Below are 13,004 nucleotides of genomic sequence, written 5' to 3'. Positions count from 1 at the left end.
AAAAAAGAATATTATAAAAAGTGACCATTATTTACCTCCAAAAAAAAGATACTTTATACTTGTACTGCCTTCACATAGCTGAATCCAGTTTGATCACTAACTCAGAAATTCACTGCTTAGTATTTGGTGGAGAGATAGAGAAGCTTTCTTAAACTAAAGCCTAATGATGGGTATTCCCTCTCAGAAAACAGTAAGTACAAAACTGTTTTTCTTTAAAGCATAACTTTAATAGTTAATACTAGGATAAGTACTGGATTGTGAATCACAAAGTCGACGGTTCAAACCCACCAGCCATTCCTCAGAAGCCCTATACAGGGTTGCTATGAGTAGGAACCAACTTAACAGCACTTAACAACAACAATGAGAATGTCAAGTTTTTACATCTGACAAAATGTAAGACTTTCGAGTCATGTTTCTTTTCTAATACAAATTCTGGATTTACTTAATTGCTACAGACAAGTCTCACAGAGTCTGAAGCCACCATGACTTAAAAGTTCTGGACAAAGAAACATAAAATTAAGAGGTGGCAAAAAAAGAGGTGCATAGCCAGACATTCCCCTTCAAGTCCCTATGGACACTCAATCCTGCCCATCGGGCCAAGGCATAAAGTGACAAAAACAATCTAGTAATTGCTTCTCTGCTGTTATGTGCCATGGGGTCGGTTCCAACTCACAGTGACCCTATACACGGTTTCCAAGGCTGTAAATCTTTATGGGAGCAGAAAGCCTCTTTCTCCCATGGAACAGCTGAGAGTTTCGAACTGCTGACCCTGAAATTAGCAGCCTGATTTGTAACCACTACGCTACCAGAGCTCCTTAATAGCTACCACTTTAATTTCAAGCCTAAAGTAACCACTCTTTCTTTGTAAAAGTCTTTATAATAGATGAGCTCATCCACAACTCAACTAACTCAGTATATTTATATCCTTTTACCTTTACTTCTAGTCTCCAGAGAAAGGGAAACACAGATAAAAATAATAATAATAATAAACAACACAAATGATGGATAGACAAAAAAAGAAAATACTTGATCCAAATCTTTATATTGAGATCCATTCTCTTCTTCTTTTTACCAAAGCCACCCTTTTCTTTTCACCCACATTACAATCAAAGGTTAAAAATATAAAAAGAATGGCACTCTTCTCTTTTGACAGCCACCAGACAGTTATCCTGCCTTTTCTAACTTAGTCTGTAAAACCAAAAACCCATTGCCCTTTTGTTGATTCCAATTCACATTGCCCTAATAGTGCAGAAAAGAACTGCACACAGCGTTTCCAAAGCTGTAGTCTTTATGGAAGCGGACAGTCACATCCTTCTCAGGAGGAGCAGGTGGTGGGTTTCAACCGCCTACCTATCAGTTAGCACATGAGACCTTAACCAATGCACCACCGTGGTTCCCACAGGGCTTATGTTGTTATTATTAAGTGCTGTCCTGTCAGTTCTGACTCACAGCTGCCCTGTGTAGGGTTTACAAGGAGCAGCAGGTGGGTTTTTGAACCACCAACCTTGCGGTTAGCAGTCCAGTGCTTATCCTATAGCACCACACCAGGGCTCCTAACTTAGTCTACAGATTCATAAAATATTATAATTAGGAGCCCTGGTGTGGCGCTGCAGATTAATGCGCTGGACTGTAAAGTCTGTTTGAAATGCAAGATTAGCGGTTCAAGCTCACCAACTGCTCTTTAGAAACCCTACACGGGGTCCTTATGAGTCGGAACTCATTCAACATTTAACAACAACAATTCCTTTTAGAGGAGGTAAACAGATATTTTCCTTCTGCCTTTGAGGCATTTAACTTGCTAATTCTATCAACTAAAATTTACTCTCGTATTTATTCCATCTTGATGTAGGACTTAATACAATTGTGTTCAAACTATGTACAAGAGAGCTTTGTGACTCAATGAAGCTGAGACTTCTTAGCAGTTAGAGCATACTGATGTGGCTATCACAATTTTCAGTAAGAACATAGTCTATTCAATGAATATACAATATACAATGAATATTTGGGTCTCTTCCACCCCCACTCCCATCAAGAAGATGGAGATAAACCCATGTGGGACATGTTTTCAGTTTCACAAGAAGTCAGTGGCAAAAGAGGAATCATAAGGTGGTTCCCGTCAGATAGCTGAAAGAGAAAGACAAGACAATAAAGAGAGGAGAGGATGAATAGATAAGCACTTCTTGTAAGGGTAAAGAATAGTAAAAAGGAAACCTGAAAAACCAGCTCTCTGAATTCCAAGTATTCCAGGAACACATGTCTATGAGTAACAAAGATTTCAAATCCAAAGGTAGGCCAAATGGGTTGGTACATGATATTTGATTCCTTTGGTTTTAAACTAAGTCTAAGGTTCTCTAGAAGGTAGATTAAATTCTATCTCAATCTAAACCTTTGTGCCCAAAGTACACTGGATAAAAGATTCCATTTCACCCTCAGCCCAGGCTCAGGGACATACTTCAATGAGAGACCCATTGAAAATGACTGATGTACAAAGCAGATGGAAAAGGAGACCTATTGTTTTCCCTCAATATATTCTCAAATCAACTGTCAGCAGCATCAAAACAGTTACCTCAAATAACTTTCTGATGAAGGCCACAAGGACATCCTAACAGCACTTGGCAAAAATAATTGATGAAGCCAGTACTCTCTTTAAAGTGCTATCATTTTTAGTAAACACTAGTGAGATATACTTTGATACTACAAAGTACTTTGGCAATACTAGCTAGGTGACTTGTTCTTTCCAACCTCCCTCATCATCAACACTGGAAATACGATCTGAGATCTACAACTGCATACTCTACCATTTGCTACTTTGTATCTATTCCAGATCTTGAACTATGGTCCCTTACAAAATTTAAATACACAATCAAAATATTAGAAGCACTATTTTAATTGAACAATTTTGAGAAGAACAGAGTTCATTTAAGATCCAAAGAGTAATAAAAGCAAACTCGTACAGAATGCTTTTCATTCTGGCAGAAACCTTTTCAATAACTACTACGTATTAGTTTGTGTGGACTTCTTCCCCAAATCCAAGAGTCCAAGCCTCAGCCTTAAAAATAAATCATATTTTTTTCCATTTTAGAAATAATAAACTCTCATATTGAAAATTTGGTAAAGCTTTTCATTATTACTTAATAAATGCTCATTAAAGATAAAAAACATTATATACAAGCAAACAGAAAAAAATCACAGATAGGCTAATTTTCTTGAGATAACTATTGGTTATATTTGGTGAGCAATGTTCTGCATTCATGTGCATATATACACCTTCCTTTACAAAATGGGGTCATAAACATAAGATGTTCTGTATACTATGGTTTTTATTCAATATTCGTCAGACACTATCACTCTAAATGGCTGTGTAATGCTGCATTATATGGCAACAACATAAATTATTTAATCAGTGCCTTATTAGGTTGTTTGTGGAGGATATTTTATTGAGTTAAATCAGTAATCCTTGCATAGTCTAGTAATAAGGAAAAGGGACATTTCCTTCTCCTTCAAGCTTAATTTTTTTTTTTTTTCCCTGATGGAAAAACTATGAGACAAAGTTTGCCCCAAACCACTTGACCACTTTTATTTTTAATAACACATATGTGGACTAGATATAAGATTGATTTTAGAAATTACGTTATTTTTGGTAGAGGTAAATGCCAGAAAGAATGACAATGGTAATTTTTCTTTACAGAGACATGAAAAAAGCCTTTTGCCTGCTACAATTAAGAACCAAAGTGACCAGCCGTTTGGAATTCTTCCTGTTGGACATATAATTATTGAGAGTTCAAAGGTTTCAAAGAAAATGTGTATATTCAAGAGATTTATGCAGGGTGTTAAAAATAAATCATCTAAATCCTTTGGCTTCATATAGTCTGTAAATAGACACAAATGTAGAAAATAAAATAGTATGTAGATTCCTATCTCTGAGCGGTCAGTTTGTTCAAACATACCAGGATCCAAAGATTGTGCAACATCAGACCATATACTTGCTACCTTCATCCCTCTGTGGACCATTACGAAGCAAAATGCCCTCACCATGCCTCACTAAAAGGAATTTTTAATACTCTGCAAACAAGTAATTAACTACAGCTATAAAAGCCAAAGATTCTTGCTATTCCATTTCAGGTGCTAACATATTAGTGCCACAATTCCTTGGGTAAAGTAGGGTGTGTCTTCTTTGGAGATAACAGTGTGTTACTTGTGTGGCACTTTTTAAACAGCAATGAAAAACATGGCCTCAGAGAATTCTTTCTTCATTATGATCACAAAAAGCTTGTATTAGACTAAAGGCTATATATACAAAGTTTAACAAACAGATATATTCTCAGAAGTTTGTGTTTTTGATCTAAGACAATTCTGTCAAGCAAAAGCACCACAGAAAAATATACAAAACAGCAAAGACATAATAAATTAAGATCCATTTATGTTACATTTACAAAAGGGGGAGGGGTGTGTGTGTAGGGGGTGGTGGTGAAGTGTAGGAACAACTACTTTGACTGGGCAGGTTAAGAACTGCTAACTTTCCCTGAATCTAGAAAATTAATTCATGGAAGAGGGCAGAGTATCTATGGCCTTAGACATTTCAACTGAATAACTAAACATTTACATGTATTAAATGTCTACTGAGTACCACCAGGGAGTCCTGGTGTGGCATTGTAGGATAAGAACTGGACTGCGAGGCACAAGGTGGCAGTTCAAACCCACCAGTCAGTTCTCAGAAACTCAATACAGGATCGCTTTGCGTCGGAACCAACTCAACGACACTCAACAATAAGAAGTACCATTGGAGTCCTGGTGTGGCACTGTAGGATAAGCACTGGTTGTAAGATAACTGCAGGTTGGCGGTTCAAACCTACCAGCCTTTCCTTGGAAACCCTACATAGTGTCGCTATGGATCAGAACTGACTTGACAGCACATAACAACAACAAAGGGTAGTACTGGAGAGTGTGGTGGCTCTGTAGGATAAGCACTTGACTGTGAACCAAAAGGTGGGTGGTTCAAGCCCACCAGCCACTCCATAGGAGAAAGGTGAGACTTTCTGCTTCTGCAAAAATTTACAGCCTCAGAAATCCTATACAGGGTCACTATGAGTCAGAACTGACTCAGTGGCACTAAACAACAACAAGAATATCATCTAGAGTGTTGGTGAGGCATCTGAGGATATAGTCACTGGATGGCTAACCATAAGGTCAGTGGTTCAAACTCACCAGCCACTCCTGTGTAGGAAACCCTGCACAGGGTTGCTATGAGTTAGAACTGACTCAATGGCACTTAACAACAACAACATGGGTACCACCTAGGAGTCCTAGAGGCATAGTGGGTTAAGTATTGGTCTGTTAATGGAAAAGTTGGCAGTTCAAACCCATCAGCTACTCCTTGAGATAAAGATGAGGCAATCTGCTTCCATAAAGAATGACAGCCTGGGAAACTCTAGAAAGTAGTTCTACTCTCCTCTGTAGAGTCGCTATGAGTTGGAATAGACTACAAACAGTGGGCTTAAGTATATCATTGGGCTATGGGTTGTAGATACAAAAATGCCAACATAAACTAGATCCCTGTCGTCCCCCTCTAGTGGTACAGACCCATCAAACTTTTAAAACATTATACTTGGAGTCTCCTACTTTGACCCCCTACTTCCGGGTGTCAGAAGGAATTCCACACTGAGGATGAGGAATGGTATTACCCACAGGTGGTCCGACAGTTCCCTGATCTTCTTCCAGTGGCAGTGATAGTTGGGAAAACAATGTTGGGTTCAACTCCCCTACAGTCTTGCCTTCTCTTCTGAGGAGTACCCCCAACTCTAATCAGCAGGCTACACATACGAAATAAGCAGGGGCTGCTAACTTCAGGGCCAGCTGTTTGAAACTACCAGCTGTTCCACGGGAGAAAGAAGAGGTTTCTGCTCCCGTAAAGATTTACAGCCTCGGAAATCCTGTACAGGGTAGCTGGAACTGACTCCACGGCACATAACAACAACAAGATAAAGAGGACTCCTCACTTTGACCACACATTACCTCTACCCTAATTTCTTTTCAGGTAGCTGTGAAAAACTCAAATGGGGGCAGGTGGATGACAAAACAAAGATATATATGATAACACAACATTGCTACGGTCGCATTTATCTCATTGGCTCATGTGAAACAGGTACCATCACAGCTACAGAGTTCAGAAAAGTCACTGTAAACAATTCCTGGATAGTTACTAATCTTCCCTAAGTGACAAAAGAAAATCTAGAGCAAAGTCAGGGCTAGCAGGGACTCTGAGAGGTCATTTATTCCCTGACTTCAAAGAGACTATTGAACCCCTTGGGCTCCTGGTGTGGAGCTGTAGGATCAACACTGGACTGTGAACCTCAAGGTCGGCAGTTCAAACCCACCAGCTGCTCCTCAGAAGCCCCGTACAGGATAGCTACGAGTTGGAATAGACTATACAACAACACTGAACACCTCATAAACAGATACAAATTAATTGTTAGCTGACTTCAAGAAAAAAGATGACATTTTCCTGCATCAAAACAGCCCATTGTTGGTAAATGCTTTGTGGTATCTTCTAGCCCAGCAGTCCTAACTTCAGTGTATATCACAATTGCTTCACTTAGCGGGCTTGTGAAAATAGATTGCTGGGATTCAGTACCAAAGTCTCGGAATCTATAGGTTTTGGGTTGGGGTATGAAAATTTGCATTTCTCACACATTCCCAGGTGATACTGATGGTGTGGGCTTCCTGTGAGAACCACTGTTCTAACCCTCTTTGGCCCTAACGCTCCTATTCTCAATGGAAAAGGATACTAGTTGGCCAGCATTCTTTGGTATTGAGTCATATGACCATTTGAATTGCAATTTGAGTCCCCTAGCCCTCCCCCCTTTTTTTTCTACAGGTTAAATAATACAAGTCCCCTAATCTCTTATTATAGCTATCATTTTTTCAAAATTTTTTGTGGAAACCTCTCCAAGTTTGTTAGCTATAGAATTAAGAACTAGACCTAGAAACTTATTGAAAGACTGGCTGAAGATGAGTATAAAGGGAGAAATGACTCAGAGATTCATGCGGGAGACTTGTATATATTAATTAATCTCCAATACCTGAGCTTGCCTCACTAACGTCCCTTCTGATTCATAGTCTTCTGACTCCTTTATGAGCTGCAGTAATGCTTAGTAAGACTTTGTAATGCCTTTCTTCTGAGAAGCTTAAAACACTTCTCAAACTAATTTAGTTGTTGACGCAACATCCTAAACCAGCGTAGGGTTAAGAAATGTATTCAGTAGCACCTTGCAAATCAGTTTAGGAGGACAGAGAGTATCTGGACTTTCAGATTTCTATCTAAATATGACTCCTGGTGTGGCGCCATAGAATAAGCCCTGGACAATGAACCACAAGGTCGGCAGTTCAAATCTGCCAGCTGCTTCCAGAAACCCTATACAGGGTCAGTATGAGTCGGAAACAACTTGAAGGCTCTTCACAACACCAGCGTCTAATTACGACTTGACAGAGAAAGATTTCCCCACATTTACTGAACTTTCATGGAGATGTCAAGCTGACCCCCTCCTCCTAATTACAGTCCCAGTGCAGGTGCATTCACAGCCTCCTCTCCTTCTCTGTGGTGGAATTGTGACACTGAGGCTAAGTTTTCTCACTTTTCTCCATCATTTCTAGCTGCTGGGAGAGAAAGGGAAGTAGTACCTCCCTCTAGAGGCACTGCAGTCTGCCCTAATCCTATCTGGCAAATGACTAGATGAACTGTAGGCTAAATGGCCCTTGATCCACCCCGCTTCATCTTGTTTTCCTTCTCTTCATTTTCATATTCTTTCTCCTGACAGTTTATTTAGTGTGCTAAGTCATGGGGCCAGTCTCTGTGTACCGCCTAATTTTAGCACGTGAGTTCTTTGGGAGTATAAACTAAGCTTCTTTTGTGCATTGTATGTGCTCTGTGGGGGCTTAATACATGCTAAATAATAACAGCAGGTCCAGTCTTTCCATGAGACATCAGCATTCCTCCAAGAGGGTTGGATCTTGTTACCGTATACTTGTGTATAAGACCTTATTACCGTATACTTGTGTGTTAGACCGGCAAAGCCCAAGCCACCCCTCTGCTCACTGTTCTTTCATTTTAAACAGGTGAAACTCAATATGACAAAGGCTTTTTCTGCAAAACTGCCCTTTGAAAGAAAACATTCTATAGATGTGATCACTGAGTGCTGGCATTTGGCTCCAAACCCAATGGCAACCTGTTACATAATGTGGCTCCCATACAGCCATGTAGACAAGTTACCTACTAAAAACCAGAGTTGGATGAAAGGGACAGATTCCTCTCTTCCTCTGTGAAAATCCCTCAAGGCTTCAGAGCAGAAGTTAAATGATCATCCAAGAAGAAAGTAACAGTAAAATACATCTCCGACACTCAGGAGTTACTCAGTCTGAGCCTCTAAGTCTGTAACTATTTTAACAGATAGAGGACTAGGATGAGAGGGCAGATTGCCAGTGAAAGCAGCTCAAAGAACTAGGCTGGAGGATATGTATATTCACCGTTTGCTAAAGTGAGGGCCACAACAGTAGAAGGAGCAGATGAACACAGCACATGGGTTAGAACCAGGAGTCCCTGCACTCTCTAGAGGTCACAAAGGTGCCCATGTTTCTCAGCCCTTGGATTGCACATGTGTGGCTCTGTGAGTCAAGCTCATTGTGGTCTGTCACACCCAAGGTCATAACCAGTTAACACTACTCAACAGGGAACTGTAACTGGGATCATTTCATGAGGCACATAGGGTAGTGACGAGAACCACAGCACCAGCAAACATGAGCGACTCCAGAACTGTCACTTACATACTTACAATGCTCCCCTCTTCTACTCACAGATACAATTCCCTCACAGCACATGAATCAATAGCACACACACTGCAAACACAACTCCTCCAGAAAGAAAAGATGCTTCTCAGTAGTGAAGATGCGCACAAGAAAACAAAACAAACTGAAAGGACTTATGTCAAAGAAAAAAAAACATATAAACTCTGAATCAGCTTTTCTTTTTTGTAGGACAGAATTACCTGGATTGAATGAACAAAAACTTGGGAAACGACTGAATAGCCAACTACAGTACTGCTTTTGAAACACTGCACTGAGTTCGAATCATACCTTATTAGCAATTGAAAGTAAGAATAAGAACTGTTACATTCTTTGGGTAAAACTACTCATTGTGCAGTATATACTGGAAAAAATTTCCTTTTAATTCTTTGGATTAAAACATACACTTTTCTGTAGTAATTACAATTCATCTCAACTGCATTCTCTTTGCTCAACAACAACAACCATAATAATAATAAAACACAGAACATTAAGCTTAAAAAGTTTTTAAAAATAGCCCAAGAACTCAGTTCTATTTTTCTTATATTTCTTTTCCTACTAAATGTATCACTGAAACATTTCCTTCCATTGTCAACATCTTATGTCATCTGTACTTAAAAGAGGACAATACATAACAATAAAGTTTTTTAAAAAAGGTTCTCAAAATGGGAAAATGGCATTCACAATATAATTGAGGACAGGCCTCCCTCCATGCTTACAAAGGTGACAGAGACATAATGGCTGATAAGCAGCTACTACCCTACCTATTTGAATTGTCTATGAAAATCAGTATTTCTAAAGTGGGTATAAGCTATACTTTAATTGGTAAGTTCATACCTGCTTCTGTGTTGGGCGTTAAGTTGTCTGACATAAAGTCAGCCTATTCTGAGTTAAAGATCATTTCAGACTAGGCAGGGTGATTCAGATTTGCCATTCAGTGTTAAAATTCTTTACTTTTATCATCAGTCCAAATTTAAGATGGCAACGATTTGTTAGATGAAGAGCAGTTAGGAGTAGAGAACTTCATGGCCTTTGGTTGATTTTGATAACTAACTCAATCTTCCAGAGGATGTTTTCAATTACTTTCTGATTTTTTTTTTTTTTAAAGTATTTCTCTTTAGGAGTAAATGGGTCTATTTTTAGACAAAAAACCCTCCTTGAAATAAAAATAAAACTTGCCCATCTATTTAAAAAATTAATTTGACACATACATTATCTCTGCAACATAAAGTTGTAGCTAAAGGTAAATATAATGTAAATAGGAATTCACTTTTAACATTTTTTTTTCTCTTCCTAGGAGTTAGGTTACCATAGAAAATAAAACTCAATGACAAACATAACTTTTCCATATTTGCAAGAACCATTTCTATTAATCAAATTATTTTATCAGAGAAAATAAGCAATAATCTACAAAATAAAACTTTCGCCAAAATAAAAATAAGAATCTAACACTTCCTCTTGGGAAAACTGAATAAGCCAGGTTACTTGAAGTATAATACATTGAAAAAAAGTCTTTTGCCACCATTCTTAGATTGTTCTATGGTTTTTACACACCTCAAAGTTTCCACTTTTCCCAAGAGGCAAAAAAAAAACCACCCAAAAAACCCCAAAACACTATGATAACAACATTAAGGAAATTTAAGAAAAAAGAACAAAGAGAAATCTTAGAGGTTCACCCAGTACTTACAAGTAGTTTTAAAAGAAATCTGAGCCACGATTCTTCAGAAGACTGTTCTCTCGATCATAAATACAATCTGAAGTCTAAAATAGATATCCTATCACATCAGGCTGAGAAGTCACATTTCAGCTTACTAACTTCTACTTGGGTAAACAGTTTTACAACTCATAGAACAAACCCCGGCTAAAATTAACTGCAACAGAGCAGCAGGCAGGAACACGCTGATTTGCATCATGTGTGCCGGGATTTATTCTCTAGGACAACATCAGTGTCCTCTTAATGGGAACTTTGGCAAAGGGGCGTGCTCTGGTGAACAATACATAGCATCATGATTATGCTAATTACTGAATTCAGTCCAAGAACGCTAACATCTTTTAAGTTGCTTTTGCAAGTACTGACAAAGATAAAGAGGAATAAGCTCCTTTTCACAACAGGCATTCACTTGATTTTTAAGCACATTCAAATCAGACAAAACTTTGGCAACAAGGTGGCAGTACTGTGTGTGTGCTCTTCACAAGGAAAAGTTAGAAGAAATTATTTCAGATTACTTCTACAGTAGGAAGAGATATAGTACTACTATAGGAAATTAAACAGACAGCAAATACATTTACCAAAATATCCATAAAGAAGGAGTGTTGCAATGAACAGCTCTTCTCTTGATGTATAATGAACTAATTTTAGTTTACTCACATTTTGGCTTTGTCTTCTGTACCCCACCTACCTACCCAAGGAGTGGCTATAAGGAAACAGGTTCACTAATAAGTCACAACTGAGACCAAACATCTCAAATATCTGCAAAAGGCAAGAAGTCTTTGAAATGGATTTAATTGCCTGGGGTGGTTTTATCAGCCTGAATCAACTGGAGGGTACCTAACAACAGCACAGGTGACTGACCACCTACAATATACATTACTGCTCAAGCTAGCGCTAAAGACCACCAAGACTACAGCTCTTATAATTTAAAAGAAAATTAGAAATAACATTGAAACTTGCTCTAGAAAATATAAACTCTCTTCATAAGTATAACAAACCAAAGGCTCACAACTTCTTAGTATCTATTCAAAGTGGTTTAGACTAGTTTGCTTTAGACATTTAAGTTTGGATGACATAGTCTGTCCTTACCAGATTCTTTATGAACAATCAAAGCAATGTCTAAACATCAATAAAATCTTCAAACATTTCTGGGAGATGTCATTTTCTCCATTCTTTCTTTTCTTTTTTATAACAGATAGGTACACATACATAAGGAGTCAGCGACTTGTCCAAGGTTTTCCTCGGGATCCACACTGCAATACAATACTCCATCTCCTTGCTAGCCCTCCTATGAAAATTTTTCCATATTAACAATTTAGCTGTAATCCTACAGATCTTAACTGTCTGTTTTTCTGATTTAAAAATGTCATATGTCAATTTAGACTTCCAAGAGATTTATTCTACTTAACTCCCAAATCCCAGTTCTGAGCTAGGAGCTTAAAAAACAGCCCTTGGTTCTGCATCCTGTAACATGGATCCTTAAGACATGATCATGTCCTTAAGAGGCCAAAATGGCAAAGTGGTTGCTTTTCATTGGCATAAGCTGGTAACTACCAGCACAATCCCCTCTCCGTGTTGGTTACAAACACTGCTGGGTCTTAGTCTGGGATTCCACCCCAACTAACCAACTTGAGGCCATGGCAGCCAGCATTTACTCTATCCCCACGAGATGGAGCTGGCGTGTGCTTACTACAACCCGACTCAAAGTTGCTGGGAGGTGGGCATTACATACTCCATACAAAAAGGGAAGAAGTGGGCACTTACCAAAGGTGACTGACCTCTGATTACTATAATCAATAGTCAATAATCCACTGCAACTTTACTCTTACACTCTTAATGCCAAAAAAACACTGAGGCTATTTTTAACACAATGATCCTTATTATTCTAGTATGCCAGAGTTTAGCACAAGAGTCTAAAACCCAAAACATTATCTCTTCCTTAAACCGGAAAGTGAGAAAAAGTAGAGGCACTAAGTTTATTTTTGATCTTTCACCTCAGACTATTGCTTTGCATCAGAGCAGAACCCTTTAAAGAGTCTACATCCACTGTCTTGCAGGCAGAAGGACACTGAGCACTATGCCAGGTCCTCACGTGTCAAATATGCCTAGTATGACTCCACTGCTTCTTTGAACAGCAGCCACACCTGTTCCAAAATGCAAAACCAAAACATTCCAAAGAAAATACTGTATCCTCCGATTTGCGTTAGTCACTCTGTTGCTTCCTTTCATTAGTGAAAATAGTTTAAGAGTCAACTGTACTTTTCTTCTAGATATACTTAGTGACAGTAGAGAAAAAAAAAAATCCATATGTATCATTAAAAGCAAGGTAAACTCATCCCATTAATTCTCATTAAGTTTTAGCAGTGGGAAGGAGGGATAGGCAACATCATACGAGTGGGGTGGTCATATATTGAATCTTTAGTCTAATCCAAAAGAGCCATGGGTATTGAAAAAAAAA

At 38.6% G+C, this 13,004-nt stretch overlaps 1 protein-coding gene across 1 annotated transcript in view; it reads right to left on the bottom strand.

The window, feature by feature from the left end:
- SLC20A2 (solute carrier family 20 (phosphate transporter), member 2) overlaps positions 1-10,970 on the bottom strand; it is a 91,811-nt gene extending 80,841 nt beyond the window's left edge. Inside the window, exon 1 of the mRNA XM_006859919.1 lies at positions 10,523-10,970. The gene's annotated coding sequence lies outside the window, so the exon portion shown is untranslated. The remainder of the gene's footprint in view (positions 1-10,522) is intronic.
- Positions 10,971-13,004: the final 2,034 nt, after the last annotated feature.

Source organism: Chrysochloris asiatica, unplaced genomic scaffold (genome assembly GCF_000296735.1).
Source record: "Chrysochloris asiatica unplaced genomic scaffold, ChrAsi1.0 scaffold00035, whole genome shotgun sequence".
In the NCBI taxonomy this organism is placed as follows: domain Eukaryota; kingdom Metazoa; phylum Chordata; class Mammalia; order Afrosoricida; family Chrysochloridae; genus Chrysochloris; species Chrysochloris asiatica.
The sequence above is the reverse complement of the archived record's forward strand: the minus strand, read 5'-3'. Positions and strand labels throughout refer to the sequence as shown.